General features: G+C 43.6%; 1 protein-coding gene across 14 annotated transcripts in view; it reads left to right on the top strand.

The window, feature by feature from the left end:
- Nucleotides 1-12,605, top strand: part of ATXN1 (ataxin 1) — a 399,625-nt gene that overhangs the window by 195,795 nt on the left and 191,225 nt on the right. The window lies entirely within an intron of this gene.

The raw sequence follows: 12,605 nt of genomic DNA, 5'->3' as shown, positions 1-12,605 counted from the left end.
CTGGAATTCCACCAATTGCTAACTCTGTTATCTTGGGCAAAATAGTTATATCTTTTCTTTTCTCCTCAGTGTCTTCGTCTGTAAAATGGGAATGAAAGCATTGATCAGCATTTTGGGGATTAAGCAAAATGATATATGTAAATCACCTAACAGAGTACCCGGCAGAAATTTTTAAAATCATGGTTAACTAAAGTCCATCGTTTATTCAGATTTCCTTAGTTTTTTTTTTTTTTTTTTTTGGCGGTATGCGGGGCTGTCACTGTTGTGGCCTCTCCCGTTGCGGAGCACAGGCTCCGGACGCGCAGGCTCAGCGGCCATGGCTCACGGGCCCAGGCGCTCTGCGGCATGTGGGATCTTCCCAGACCCGGGCACGAACCCGTGTCCCCTGCATCGGCAGGCGGACTCTCAACCACTGCGCCACCAGGGAAGCCCAGATTTCCTTAGTTTTTACCTGATGTCCTTTTCGTGTTTCAGGATCCCATCCAGAACACCATGATACATTTATTTGTCATCTCTCCTGAGGACCCTCTAAAATGTGACAGTTTTTCGGACTTGACGTGACCTTGACAATTCTGAGGAGTGCTGATCATTTTTGCGGAATGTCCCTCACTTGGGGTTTTTCCTATGTTTTTGTTATGATTAGAAAAACCCTAGCTGAAGGACATTCAACAAAATGATCAGTACTCCTCAAAATTGGTAAGTTGCCATTTTCATCGCGTCGTGTATATCAGGGGTACGTGCTGTCAACGTGACTTACCACTGTCGCTGTTGTCCTTGATCACCTGGCTGAGGTGATGTTTGTCCTGTTTCTGCACTTCAGAGTTACTCTTTTCACCCACACAGCCCCCTCCCCACACCTTTCATACTACACTCTTTGGAAGGAACCACACCTAGGGGCGGGGAGCTGCCTTCCACCTCCTTGAGGGTGTATATCTATTGACACATGAATTATTCCAAGTTCTTCTGCACAGCAGATTTGTCTAGTCTCCTCCATTTACTTATTTACTCAGTCATTTCTTTATATCAGTATAAACTCATGAGTGTTTATTTTATACTTCAGATTATAATCTTATACCAAGTTATTTATCTTGTTTCTTACATTGTTCCATTATTGGCCATTGGTAGGTCTGTTTTCCTTTGATATGCCCCCATCATTGTGTTTTGGGTTTTTTTGTTTTGCTTTGTTTTTTTCCTTCCTCCTTTCCTTCCTTCCTCTCTTCCTTCCTCTTCCTTCCTTCCTTCCTCTCTTCCTTCCTTCCTTCCTCCCTTCCTTCCTCCCTTCCTTCCTTCCTCTCTTCCTTCCTCTTCCTTCCTTCCTCCCTCCCTCCCTCCCTCCCTCCCTCTTTCCTTCCCTCCTTCCTTCCTTCGCATCCCCTTCACACTCATCTTGAATATTCCCTGCCCCAGTTCTACAATCTGCCATTTCTCCAAAGAGCCCTGGTTCCATTTACTGGGAAACGGTGTTAGAAACTAAGATCTGGGCACTGGGGCTTGCAGAAATTTCCTGCTCAACAAATATTAGTGTCCCTCCCTGCTGTGGAAGTTAGGTGTGTAGAGTAGTGAGCACCCTTGTGCCAATAGGTCCTCCTCCGTTGCTCATCGGGTTCTAGCTGGTGAGTCTCGCTCGCTGGGGCCCACTGGACAGTGTCAGCCCAGCTGGTCAAGTCAGTGGGTTTCATTCAGCTCAATCCAGGTCAGACTCTATGCTGGGCTAAGCGCTGTGAGACCCATCTCTGCCCTCATAGAACCCAACCCTCTAGAATCCAAGAGGGGACAGTATTATAAAAGTGCCACAGAAAATTAAAAAGCTAGTGTGATCGAAGAGCATTTGAGGCTTCTTACACACAATTGGGCTTGAGCTAGGTTCATTAGGATGGGGAGACTGGAAGGAAAGATGTGGACGTGTGAACAGATGTCTTTTAGTGCCTGAGAAGAGGCCTGGAATTAAGGAAGGACTTTAGCTTTGGGTTTATTTCAGATATGAAACAGGGTTTGTTGATCTTGGTGGGATGAAGGAAATGGGCTTCCGCCAAGGATGTGTTGGAGCCAGCTTGCACCAGTTCTTACGAGGAATATTGAGAACAGGCTGGCATCATGTTGCTAGCCTGAAGTCGGTCATGGTGGGAGCGTTTACAGAAATCTGCAGACGCTACAAACCAGGGCTCCTCTCTTCCCTCCAGCTGGTTATTAAACATTTCCCTGTTTACCAATGGCTTTAGCTATCTAAAAATCTGGTATATACCCTTGCCCTGAATTTATTATTTTCCTCCAGCAGTTTTTTTCCCCCATGTACACATTTCCCTTCAGTGCTTTGAATTCTCTGACAGGAACTGTCAAAAAAAAAAAAAAAATGGTTACAACAGAGATGTGTGCCCTTGAACGAAAATTGCATTTTACATCATGTTGGCTGAAGCTCTGATAGTCAGAAAATGTTGTAGTTAGTTGGGATATTTGGGACCCTCTAATGGCCATTCTGGATAACTGAGTTAGAAAATGACCTAGCCTTCCCCCTTGTTTAGGGTAGGAGAAGATCCGTCATCACCTGAGGGTGGTCGTCAATGTCGTATATAAGCAACGTGGCTGTAGGACTTTCCTCCTTCCTTACGGTTGGGTCGACTTGAAAGAATCTTCCTATTTCTTATCAAGAATATGGGAAGAAGTGGTATCATCTTCCTTCAGTTGAGAAACCTGCTTGTAGTAGGTAATGCAGTCCTCTGTTAGCTTGACTTCTGCAAGGATGTAAGGATACTTGAGTAATCCCTGGAAGAGTGCTATGCACATACAGACAGTTTTCATGAGGTCACCTCTTGTGCATGGTCTATGGTATTGAGCATTGTGCAGAATTAGACTCAGAGAAGCTTACGTTTCAAGAGAGTCAACTAAAAGTGGTCAGACACCTGTGACCAAGGAGAGTGGGGTTAGGGAGGCCAACTTCTCTTATCATAGCTGGAGATTGTAGGTTTTCACCGTCATCCTAAAAAAGACAGAGTGGTGGGCTTCCCTGGTGGCGCAGTGGTTGGGAGTCCGCCTGCCGATGCAGGGGACGCGGGTTCGTGCCCCGGTCCGGGAAGATCCCGCATGCCGTGGAGCGGCTGGGCCCGTGAGCCATGGCCGCTGAGCCTGCACGTCAGAGTCTGTGCTCTGCAGCGGGAGAGGCCACTGCAGTGAGAGGCCCGCGTACCGCAAAAAAAAAGAATAAAGACAGTGGCTTTGCCTTACTTACAGGGATTTCTTTTACCTTTCTTTGCTCTTTCCTATGTCCCTCCATCGAGTAGGTAAACTTTCCTTTTATTCTTACCCGTCATTGACTATACTCCGGATTCACGGTCATATTGAATCTCTGAGCTTGTAGCATTCAGGAGAGAATAGTGCAGGTATTCTGGCCATAGAACAGATCTTAGGTGCCGAGTTCACTCTGAGTCAGTGTTACCGAAAGTGGGGTCAGGCTGTTTGCAGCCACTCAGAAGCCAATAAAGAGTCAAGGTTGGTGGAAAGGAAAGTTTGCTTTATCTTGGAGGCCAGCAACCTGGGGGGTGGGGGTGGATTCGTGTCCAAAGGCCGACTGTCGACCCTGCCCTTGACAGTCAGTGGGCAAGAGCTGTTAAAGGGGAGTTTCAGGGGTGTGTAAGCAGAAGGAGGGGGCTGCATGCAGAAACAGCACAGGCAGCTCTGCCCGTCATCTTCTGATTGGTCACGGGGTGGTCTTATCAGCATCATCATGATTGTTTTAAGTACAGTTAAGCTTCAGTTCCAGGGTTGGTCTGTTCCATTTCCTTGAGGCCAGTTCTCGGAATGGTGGCAGCTTCTGTCATGGCTACAGGCTGGTCATCATGTAGTTAAACTTCTTCCACCTGGTGGGGTTTCAGTATCTACAAGACAGCTCAAAGGATATGGTTCAGAATATTATCTGTAGCCCTTGAGGAGGAACTAAAGGTCCTTGACTATGCTTAACGACTAAACTATTATTATTTGGTCCTATTTGACTGTTTGCCTTTGCTTCTGCATTTTCTCACTTCTCTGATTAAACTTATTCTTTGGCTAAAATTTTTCAACAGACAAAAGGCAGGTGGAGGCCATGGGGGAGGGAAGGACCATTGGGTCCTGCTCTGTTTCAATAGAAGCGCTCATATTCTCTTCTGGTCCAAATGATCCCTAGATGTGGAGGCTGTCAAATTGTAATTTTCAAGCCTGGTTGAAATTCCTCAGCTGCCTCCTGTAAACGAGCCCTCTCATCATGGCTGACTTGGACCTCCTTGGGATAATCTGGTCCAAAGAGATCACCTGAAAATCTCCCTTAAAGGGCCGAGTGATCACGACGAGGCTCTTCTTTTTCTAAAATCGTGGTAAAATATACATAAAATGAAATTTATTATTATTTTATTTAATTTATTTTTTTATACAGCAGATTCTTATTAGTCATCAGTTAAAATTTATTATTTTTTAGTGTACAGTTCACTGACAGTAAGTACATTCACATTGTTGTGCAGCCATCTGCACCATGCATCTGCAGAATGCTTTCCATCTTCCCAGACTCAAGCTCTGAACCCATTAAGCACGAACTCCCCACGTTACCCCTCCCCTGAGCCCCAGCAGCCGTTCTACTTTCTGTCTATGAATTTGATGACTCTAGGTACCTCATATAAGTGGAATCATACAGTATATGTCCCTTTGTGACTGGTGTATTTCATGTAGCATAATGTCCTCAAGGTTCATCCATTTGTAGCATGCGTCAGGATTTCCTTCTTTTTTAAGGCCCCATAATATTCCATTGTGTGTACAGACCACGTTTTGTTCATCCACGATGGAGTGCCTCCACTTTTTGGGTTTTGTGAAGAAAGTTGTTGTGAACATGGATGTATACATGTATGTTCAAGTTCTTGCTTTCAGTTCTGTTGGGTATGTACCCAGAAATGGGATTGCTGGATCATAGGGTAATTCTATATTTAATTTTTTAAGGGACCGTCCTACTGTTTTCCACAGTAGCTGTATCTGCATTATTTTATGTTCCCACCAGTAATGCACAAGTGTTGCAGTTTCTCCACATCTTGGCCAGTGAGTGTTGTTTTCTGGTTTTGTTTGTTTTAATAAGAGCCATCCTAAGAGGTGTGAAGTGGTATCTCCTTATGGTTTTGATTTGCCTTTTCTTCATGATTAGTGATACTAAGCATTGTTTCATATGTTTGTTGGCCATTTGTGTATCTCCTTTGGGGAAACGTCAGTTCAGGTCCTTCGCCTGCTTTTAATCAGGTGATTTGTTTCTTGCCCCCGCACAGGTGTCTCCCTGCTTGCCTAGATAGGGCACTGCTTCAGGAGACTACTGAGCACGTATGCAGGGTTCTCCGGGGCAGCCTATTCCCTTTGCGAGTGTGTCACGCAGAGATAAATGCGCAGGGACTTGCCACTCTGAAAAACTCCATCTGACATTGAAAGATTTGCCCTTCCTGCTTATTGTGAAGGAAGTTCAATGGTGAATACTGCAGAAATGAACCAGTCACTGTTTTTGGATAGCGTGTGATATTGTCACCTGACAATTTTTAATAAGTAAAAATAAAATCTCTTTCGGGGAAAAGGAGGAAACAGAGACTCTGTCTTTTATGTTCCCAGTGTAACGATATTCTAGACCAGGGATTGACAAACTCTGGCCCATGGGCCATATCCCACCTCCATCTGTTTTTATAAATAAAGTTTTATTGGCACACAGCCATGCCCATATGTATAGTATTGTCTATGGCTGCTTTTGTGGTACAGTGGCAGAGCTGAGTGGTCTTGACAGATTGTCAGACCCTCAAAGGCTAAAGCATTTGCTGTCTGGCCCTTTACCAGAAAAGTTTGCTAGACCTTGACTATTCTGGACATTTAAGAGGTACCATTTTTTAAAATTTTTTTAAACCAACTGGGATTCCTTTTTTTTTTTTTTTTAAAGAGGTACCATTTTTAAAACATAGCATAGTGATGTTGATGGTTGACCGTTCACTCTATAGTGGAGCAGTTTGAGAGCTGTAAAGCTCACGTAGCTATAAGATAGTATGGCTTTTGAGAATTTACTGAACTCCAACTTTGTGTCCAGAACTGTGTTCTTTAATTAAGCCTTTGTTTTTGATTGGGGCAGTAACTTTCGCATCCCGCATCACCAGGGCTGCTTGCCGGACGTGACTGAGATGTTTCTAACACAGGCAGCACTTTTTAAAGTCATAGTGTCTGACACTTGCCTTTCCCCTGTGATAGTCCCTATTTATACTGAACCTTGGTGAAGTAGCTCTGATCTTTAGCTGCAGTGAGAAGAGTTAGACTGCTGGCACATGGCCCTGAAGTGCAGAACACAGAAAACTTGCTGCTTTCACCCTAAAAATAGCATCGTGCTTCTTTTACCCCTCCCTCCAAGCCAGAGGTGCAGCCTTGCTAAGGCAGGGATGGCCAGTTTTGGAATTTAGAGGTGCTGTTGATTTGCTGATTTTGTTATGCCTTCTCTTGAACCTTTTGGCCGTTCATGCAGTGAACTTATGCTGATTGCTAGAAGAATGGTGAAGGTGTATGGGTACTGACTTTGAGGGGTTTATACAGTGTGTTTTGGCAATTCAAGAATATTAAATTTGAACGATTATATATGAAACCCTTTGAGATCATTGGAAATTCTAGACCTGCACACACACATACACTCATACTCACCCACGAACACAGACACCCAGGAAATCATAAAGCCAGGAGTGACATCTACCTGAAGTGACATCTGCATCTACCTGTGTCACTTTCTCACACAGAGTGGCAGGGTAACCATTTTGTACAGTCCAAATAGGATCTCAATAATGGATGAATCTGGTGAAGTGTCACATTTTGCTGTAGATATAATATTTATCTAAAGGCAAAATAGAGTCCTTATCCCATTTCATAGAGTCTTACTGCCCCGACCGTTCGTGAAGTGATAGGCGTTGGTTTGTAATAGTGCCGATCTGTTGAAAACTTTGTAGCCATTTTCCTTTACTTTTTGAGAAGGAAAGCTGACTTCTTTTTTCCCCTGTAACCTAATAATCAGTATTTCTCTTCCAGATCTGGTTCTCTAACCTATAGTGATTTTAATTACTCCGCTTGGAAACCACTCCCAAAATACTCTCTCCTCCTTAAGTTACAGGCCTTAATGTTGAACGTAGTCTGGTGAGAATCCCTTTGCAAATGATTTTCTTCAGTTGATATGAGGGCAGTATTTCCTTATTTTTGTATTTGTATGTTTTACTCCCTATGAACAGATATCTACTGAGTTTCATGGTATCTATTTAATAATCATCTTTTCAATTTGTAGACAAGTTTTGGAATTCAGATATTGCCCTTAGAACAACTTGGGGGTCATTCATGCACTCAGTAAGCATGCCTTCTTATTTATGGTCTGAGGAGAATTCATTCATTTCTGCATATTCTGATTGTCTACTATATATGCCAGGGCTAGATGTTGGGAATACAGAAATAAATGACATAAATTCCCTGCTCTCAGAGCTGGGCCACAACTGAGTGGAGGAGATGCATACCCACAAAAATTTACAATGGAATTGGATTGTAGAGATGTGTACAACATGCAATATTAAGTCTGGAGAATGTGTAAGCCTACTTAAGTCTTTCTATTGAGTTAGACTGTGGACAAATGTATCAGATGAGAAACACATCAATATTTATTTACTCTGGGGTTGTAAATGGAAAAGTTGAATGAACTAAAGTGCATTTATTATAACCAATGGCATCCAGCAAGGCCACTGCCCTTGTGCCACTATTGTTCCTGCACGTTCTTTGTGTTTGGGTCAGTAACATTGCGTTTAGGTCAGATGAGAGTATGTTCCATCTGCCACGCTCTGATAGCTGAAGTAAAATGCTGATGGAGATAATTTAAGATCATCTCTGTGCTGTTGATTGCATGCTTGTGGCTCATAATCAGAATGATGCGAAGTAATTGTTAGAGCGACTTGCCGAGGCTACATTTTGTGTCACTTGCAACTGTCAGCACTTCGGTCCTGCTGCTCTGCCTGAAGAATGCTTGCCCAGCACCTGTTGGATGGCTAGAGCATGACCTGTCACTCAGTGTTGTGGGCGACTTTTGTTCTAACATCCTCACTTGCTGCCCCTGTATATTTTATAACCTGAAAAAGAAATACCTGCTTATTTAGTGGAAGCAAGTGCTGTCTTTTGTGTTTGACAGAATGCTATGTACTGGGACTTTCATGTAGACATCCACGTGCTCCGTGCCATGGTGCTCATCTCTTTTCTCTTTGGCCTTGAAACCCAGACAAACCTTGCTTCGAATTCTTGCCTTGTCACCTACTGGTTATATGACCTTGGCTAGGTCACTTGTCTTGAACCTTGTTTTCGTTATCTGCACAATGGGACTGTTTTACAGAGATTTTGTGAGGATTAGAGATAATAGATAAAAACTTGTTGGCATAATTAGCTACCCACTAAGTGTAGTAGGTAATAATAAGGAATCCAGTGCTTACTTAGGATGACATTAGACAATGGCAAGACAGAATTTTCCAAAGTCAGTAGTCCAAAAATATATTGTAAGTGTGGAATAGAGAGTATCAGTCCAGTTTTCCTGGCTAGGTCATATTTACCAGAGACACACAATCAGATGGGGACATTAGAATCTAAACCATCATTTTCCATGGCTGGGTCTGCTATACAGAATGTGCTCCGGGCCATCCCATGTACATCATCAAGGGATGCAAAAGCAAATTTGAAAGCAAATTTAAGAATGTGTATCATTAGGTTTCCCTGCATAAAAGAGACGTTATATAGCATACAACACAGCCTGACCATGTGGTTCTCTCTCATGGAGAAAGCAGTGACCACAAGAGAGTGAAGCAAAGCAAAAATTTTGTCCCTATAAGAAGTTCATGGTTAGATCTAGGAACATCTCAGAGACTTCTGAATTGTACCATAAAAAGAGATCTGTTAAAAGTAGCTCAGTCCATAATCCTTGATACAGTGAAGTCCCTAGTGGAAGTTGTTGAAGAGATGCTTTCTCTGATTGCATCCAGGGCTAAAATTTAAGGTCTGAGTTTTTATCTCCCAATGTTGATTCTATTTCTCATGGTCAAAATAGGACCATAGAAATCTCTTCTAAGAGCATGAGCCCCACCACAAATTGTCACTTTCTTTAAAAATTACATAAGCTGGACAAGGCATGAACTTTTGTTGGAAGGTATAGTGTGTGGAGGAGTTATCAACTGGTTTCACAAATCAAGCTCCATGTTTCTCCACTTTTGTTCTCTCCAGGATTTTCCACTGGTATCTGATTTGGCATTTCTCTGCTGCCACAGTATGTCCTGTCTTTCTTTCTCTGCTGCTTCCTGGCAATCCCCCACCTCCTGCCTGCTTGTAGGAGCAGTGTTGACAGTACTTTAAAGGGTTACAGTCATAACTGGAGGAAGAATTCGCTCTAAACATTTTGCCGATCGTGGGGATAGATTCACTTCCCCAGCCTCCCCCCAAAAGTAGTATTTTCCTGAAATGATGCTAGTCAGTCACAGTTATAGGTATGGCAAAATTTTCTCAATCAGGGACAACGCTGTGTCTGTCGTACGACTCAGTTAAGCTGTATCACATATGTTTTTCCCAAACCAACCGTTCTCTTTGAGAAGGAAGTTAGATTAGAAATGTTGAGACTACATGAGCATTCCAACTCTTGATATCTTCTAAATATGATAAATTCTGATTTTTTTAAAGTTTTCAAGTTCATATAGCGTGCTTCTAATTTTTATGTTCACTCAAGGGTTTACAATATTCAGTTTACTTTTCTCTGTATCCTTAAGGCACTCCACCATAATCAGACTGAAAAACAGGGACACTTTTTGAACTTCAGATTTATCATTTCACACTTGAAATAGGCATTTCTATCCACCAATAGCTCTAGTCTTTAAAATGTTGTACTGGATACTCACTGAATATTGTAATTTGTGATATTATTCTTCTGTGGTGTATGTACTAGTTGGTATTCTTCTCAGCTACACGCACTCAAACCAAAACACTATTTTGTTATGACTTCTGATATTTCTTTAAAAATATTTATTTATTTGTTTCTTTATTTTAGCTGCACCGCCGGGTCTTAGTTGTGGCATGCGGGATCTAGTTCCCCAACCAGGGATCTCTGCATTGGGAGCGCAGTCTTACCCACTGGACCACCAGGGAAGTCCCCAAGACTTCTGACATTTATACAAGCTGCCTTTCTTCCTTTTTTTTTTTTTAAACATCCTTATTGCTTTACAATGGCGTGTTAGTTTCTGCGTTATAACAAAATGAATCAGCTATATATATATATACATATATCCCCATATCTCTTCCCTCTTGCGTCTCCCTCCCTCCCGCCCTCCCTATCCCACCCTTCTAGGTGGTCACAACAAGCTGTCTTTCTGACTCTTACCGAAAATATAGAAGCAAAAGAACCACCCACTACCACCCCAGGTGTAGTCACTTCTCACAAATGTGGGACACTGATAATCAGCAAATACGCATTTAGTGTTCCTTCTTTCAGCACAGTACTCTTGCAGCTCTTAAACAATTAATGATGGAGATGGATTTATTCATGTTAAAAGAGGTTTACAATATAACAAGTAAAATATTAGACTGCAGAACAATACGAATGCTATCATAGAATGTTATGAATAAATTGTATGTATATAATTTTATTTATGTAAGTATATGCATAATATACTCTGTACACTTGAGCATAGGAGAGAGCCTGGAGCCGTAGAAGCCAAAATGTTCAAAGTGATTATTCGTGGGACTTTTGCTGATGTATATTATTTGGGGTTTTTTCCTCCCTTATCTGTATTATCTAAGTGTTCACAGTAAATGGTTTTACTTTGTTCTCATTTTTCTCACCTCATTTTGGTGGGTGGAGAAAGGGAACACAAGCTCCCACATCTTTGATAAATCATGAAATTATAAAAAAGCGTGCTCTGTCTTGTCGGTTGTCACAGATCTGTAGACGTGTTGTGCCACACGGCGTGAAAGCGTTTTCTTTTTATTGAGTCTCTCCTGCGTGCCAAGCACTGCACTAAGAACCTGAAACATGATGTGAAGTCGGTATTATTGCTGCCATCATGCAAATGAGGAAAGGGTTCTGAGAGTTTATGTTACTCGCGTCGCACAGCTGGTGGGTGACAGAAATGAGACTCAGGCTCAGATCTGACTCTAAGATCAGCGTTTGGGGTCTTGGTGAATCTCACTGTAGATCTCGTCTGCCTTGAGGATGAAAAGGTTAATGTACGTGAGTGGATTCTAAAGCGTTGCTTTCAAAAGAAGGTGCTCAGAGATTTTACCAGCGTGGACCGTCTTTCACCGCTTGCCGTGTTTCCCTGCAGTGTTTTCAGTTAGAGTGTAAACTTCTCAAGGCAGAATCACGTGGTCTCAGTAGCCCTTAATTCTCCTCTCACAGGCTGGCGGTAGGGTAGGTGAGCTTCCCCCTGGGACTCTGCAGGAGAAGATTGCCTAGAAGATTCTGAGACGCCGGGTCTGGGAATCTCTGGCCAGTGGACACATCCTGAGGAGGAGACACTGCATGCAGCCCTAGAGGCCTCAGTGCTCTTTTCCTTTTAGGGAAAAGGAAGGAAAAGCAGTGGCCTTCTTAGAGCTGGAGGCTGAATACCCCATGCTCTGGGATTGTGTGAAATTTGCCAGTCTCGGGAGCTAGACTAGGAGCCTCACCTCCTGCCGAACCTGCAAAGGCATCTTTAAAACAGTCTCTGGAAATTTTTAAAAACTTGGACCTTGAGTTTAGCCCCTTATGTGATGCAGATTAAACGGTCCGTGGCTGTCACACTGCCTTATCTCCCTTTGTCTTACAGGCTTCCTCTTCCAGTACGCACATCATCTCGGTTCTTTCCCACACTTTATCTCACACTGTGGCTTCCTCACGGGATTACTCCGTCCGCCTGATACGCGGCCCCCGGTGCCTCTCTGCCAGTCCACGTTCCCGTAGGAGCTTGATTATGGGTCCCCTTGGGATCGTGGACTTCAGTGGGGGGGATGCATGGAGTTGTGGGTGCCCCATTTTGGGAGAAGGCAAAGTGACATGATGGGATGCTCTGGTTACTATGAAGACATCTTCATTTAGCTCCACTGCGGAGGTGCAGACACGACATTTTTAAAGATCCACCTAAAAAATGATTTCCCAGGCACCACAGTATACGTGGCGTATGTATTGTACGGTCAGGCCATTCAAGATGGCTGTTCCCTTGCTCTCTACATCCCGTGCTCGACCAGGCTCGGCTTCACTCACATGACTATCCAATGCTCCTAATTATAGGCCTTAATCAGTAACTGCCTACGTGCTTGCCCCCGCCCTAGCTGCTGGTTTCCCTGGTAACCGATGAGCCCACCTGGCCTCAATTCCCCCTATAAATGGTAGCCTCCCTCTCCGCTGAGGAGCTAGGAGTATCGTCATGTCCTGGTCAGCGTGTGCGGTACGCAGCGGGGGTGTCTCTCCAGGTTCTTTGTGTAGGACCCCCTTGCCCAGGAAGTCAGGTGCCTCTGTCGCCGTCTGTGGGCTCTTCCGTCTGGAGGCTGGGTAAACTACAAGACTTGCAGACCTGCGGCGCCACGGCGCTCCTTTGTCAAAGGTTCAC

The sequence above is a fragment of the Aethalodelphis obliquidens genome, unplaced genomic scaffold (assembly GCF_003676395.1).
Source record: "Aethalodelphis obliquidens isolate GAN/ISIS:26980383/991018 unplaced genomic scaffold, ASM367639v1 scaffold34, whole genome shotgun sequence".
In the NCBI taxonomy this organism is placed as follows: domain Eukaryota; kingdom Metazoa; phylum Chordata; class Mammalia; order Artiodactyla; family Delphinidae; genus Aethalodelphis; species Aethalodelphis obliquidens.
This window is presented reverse-complemented; position numbering and strand designations above follow the sequence as displayed.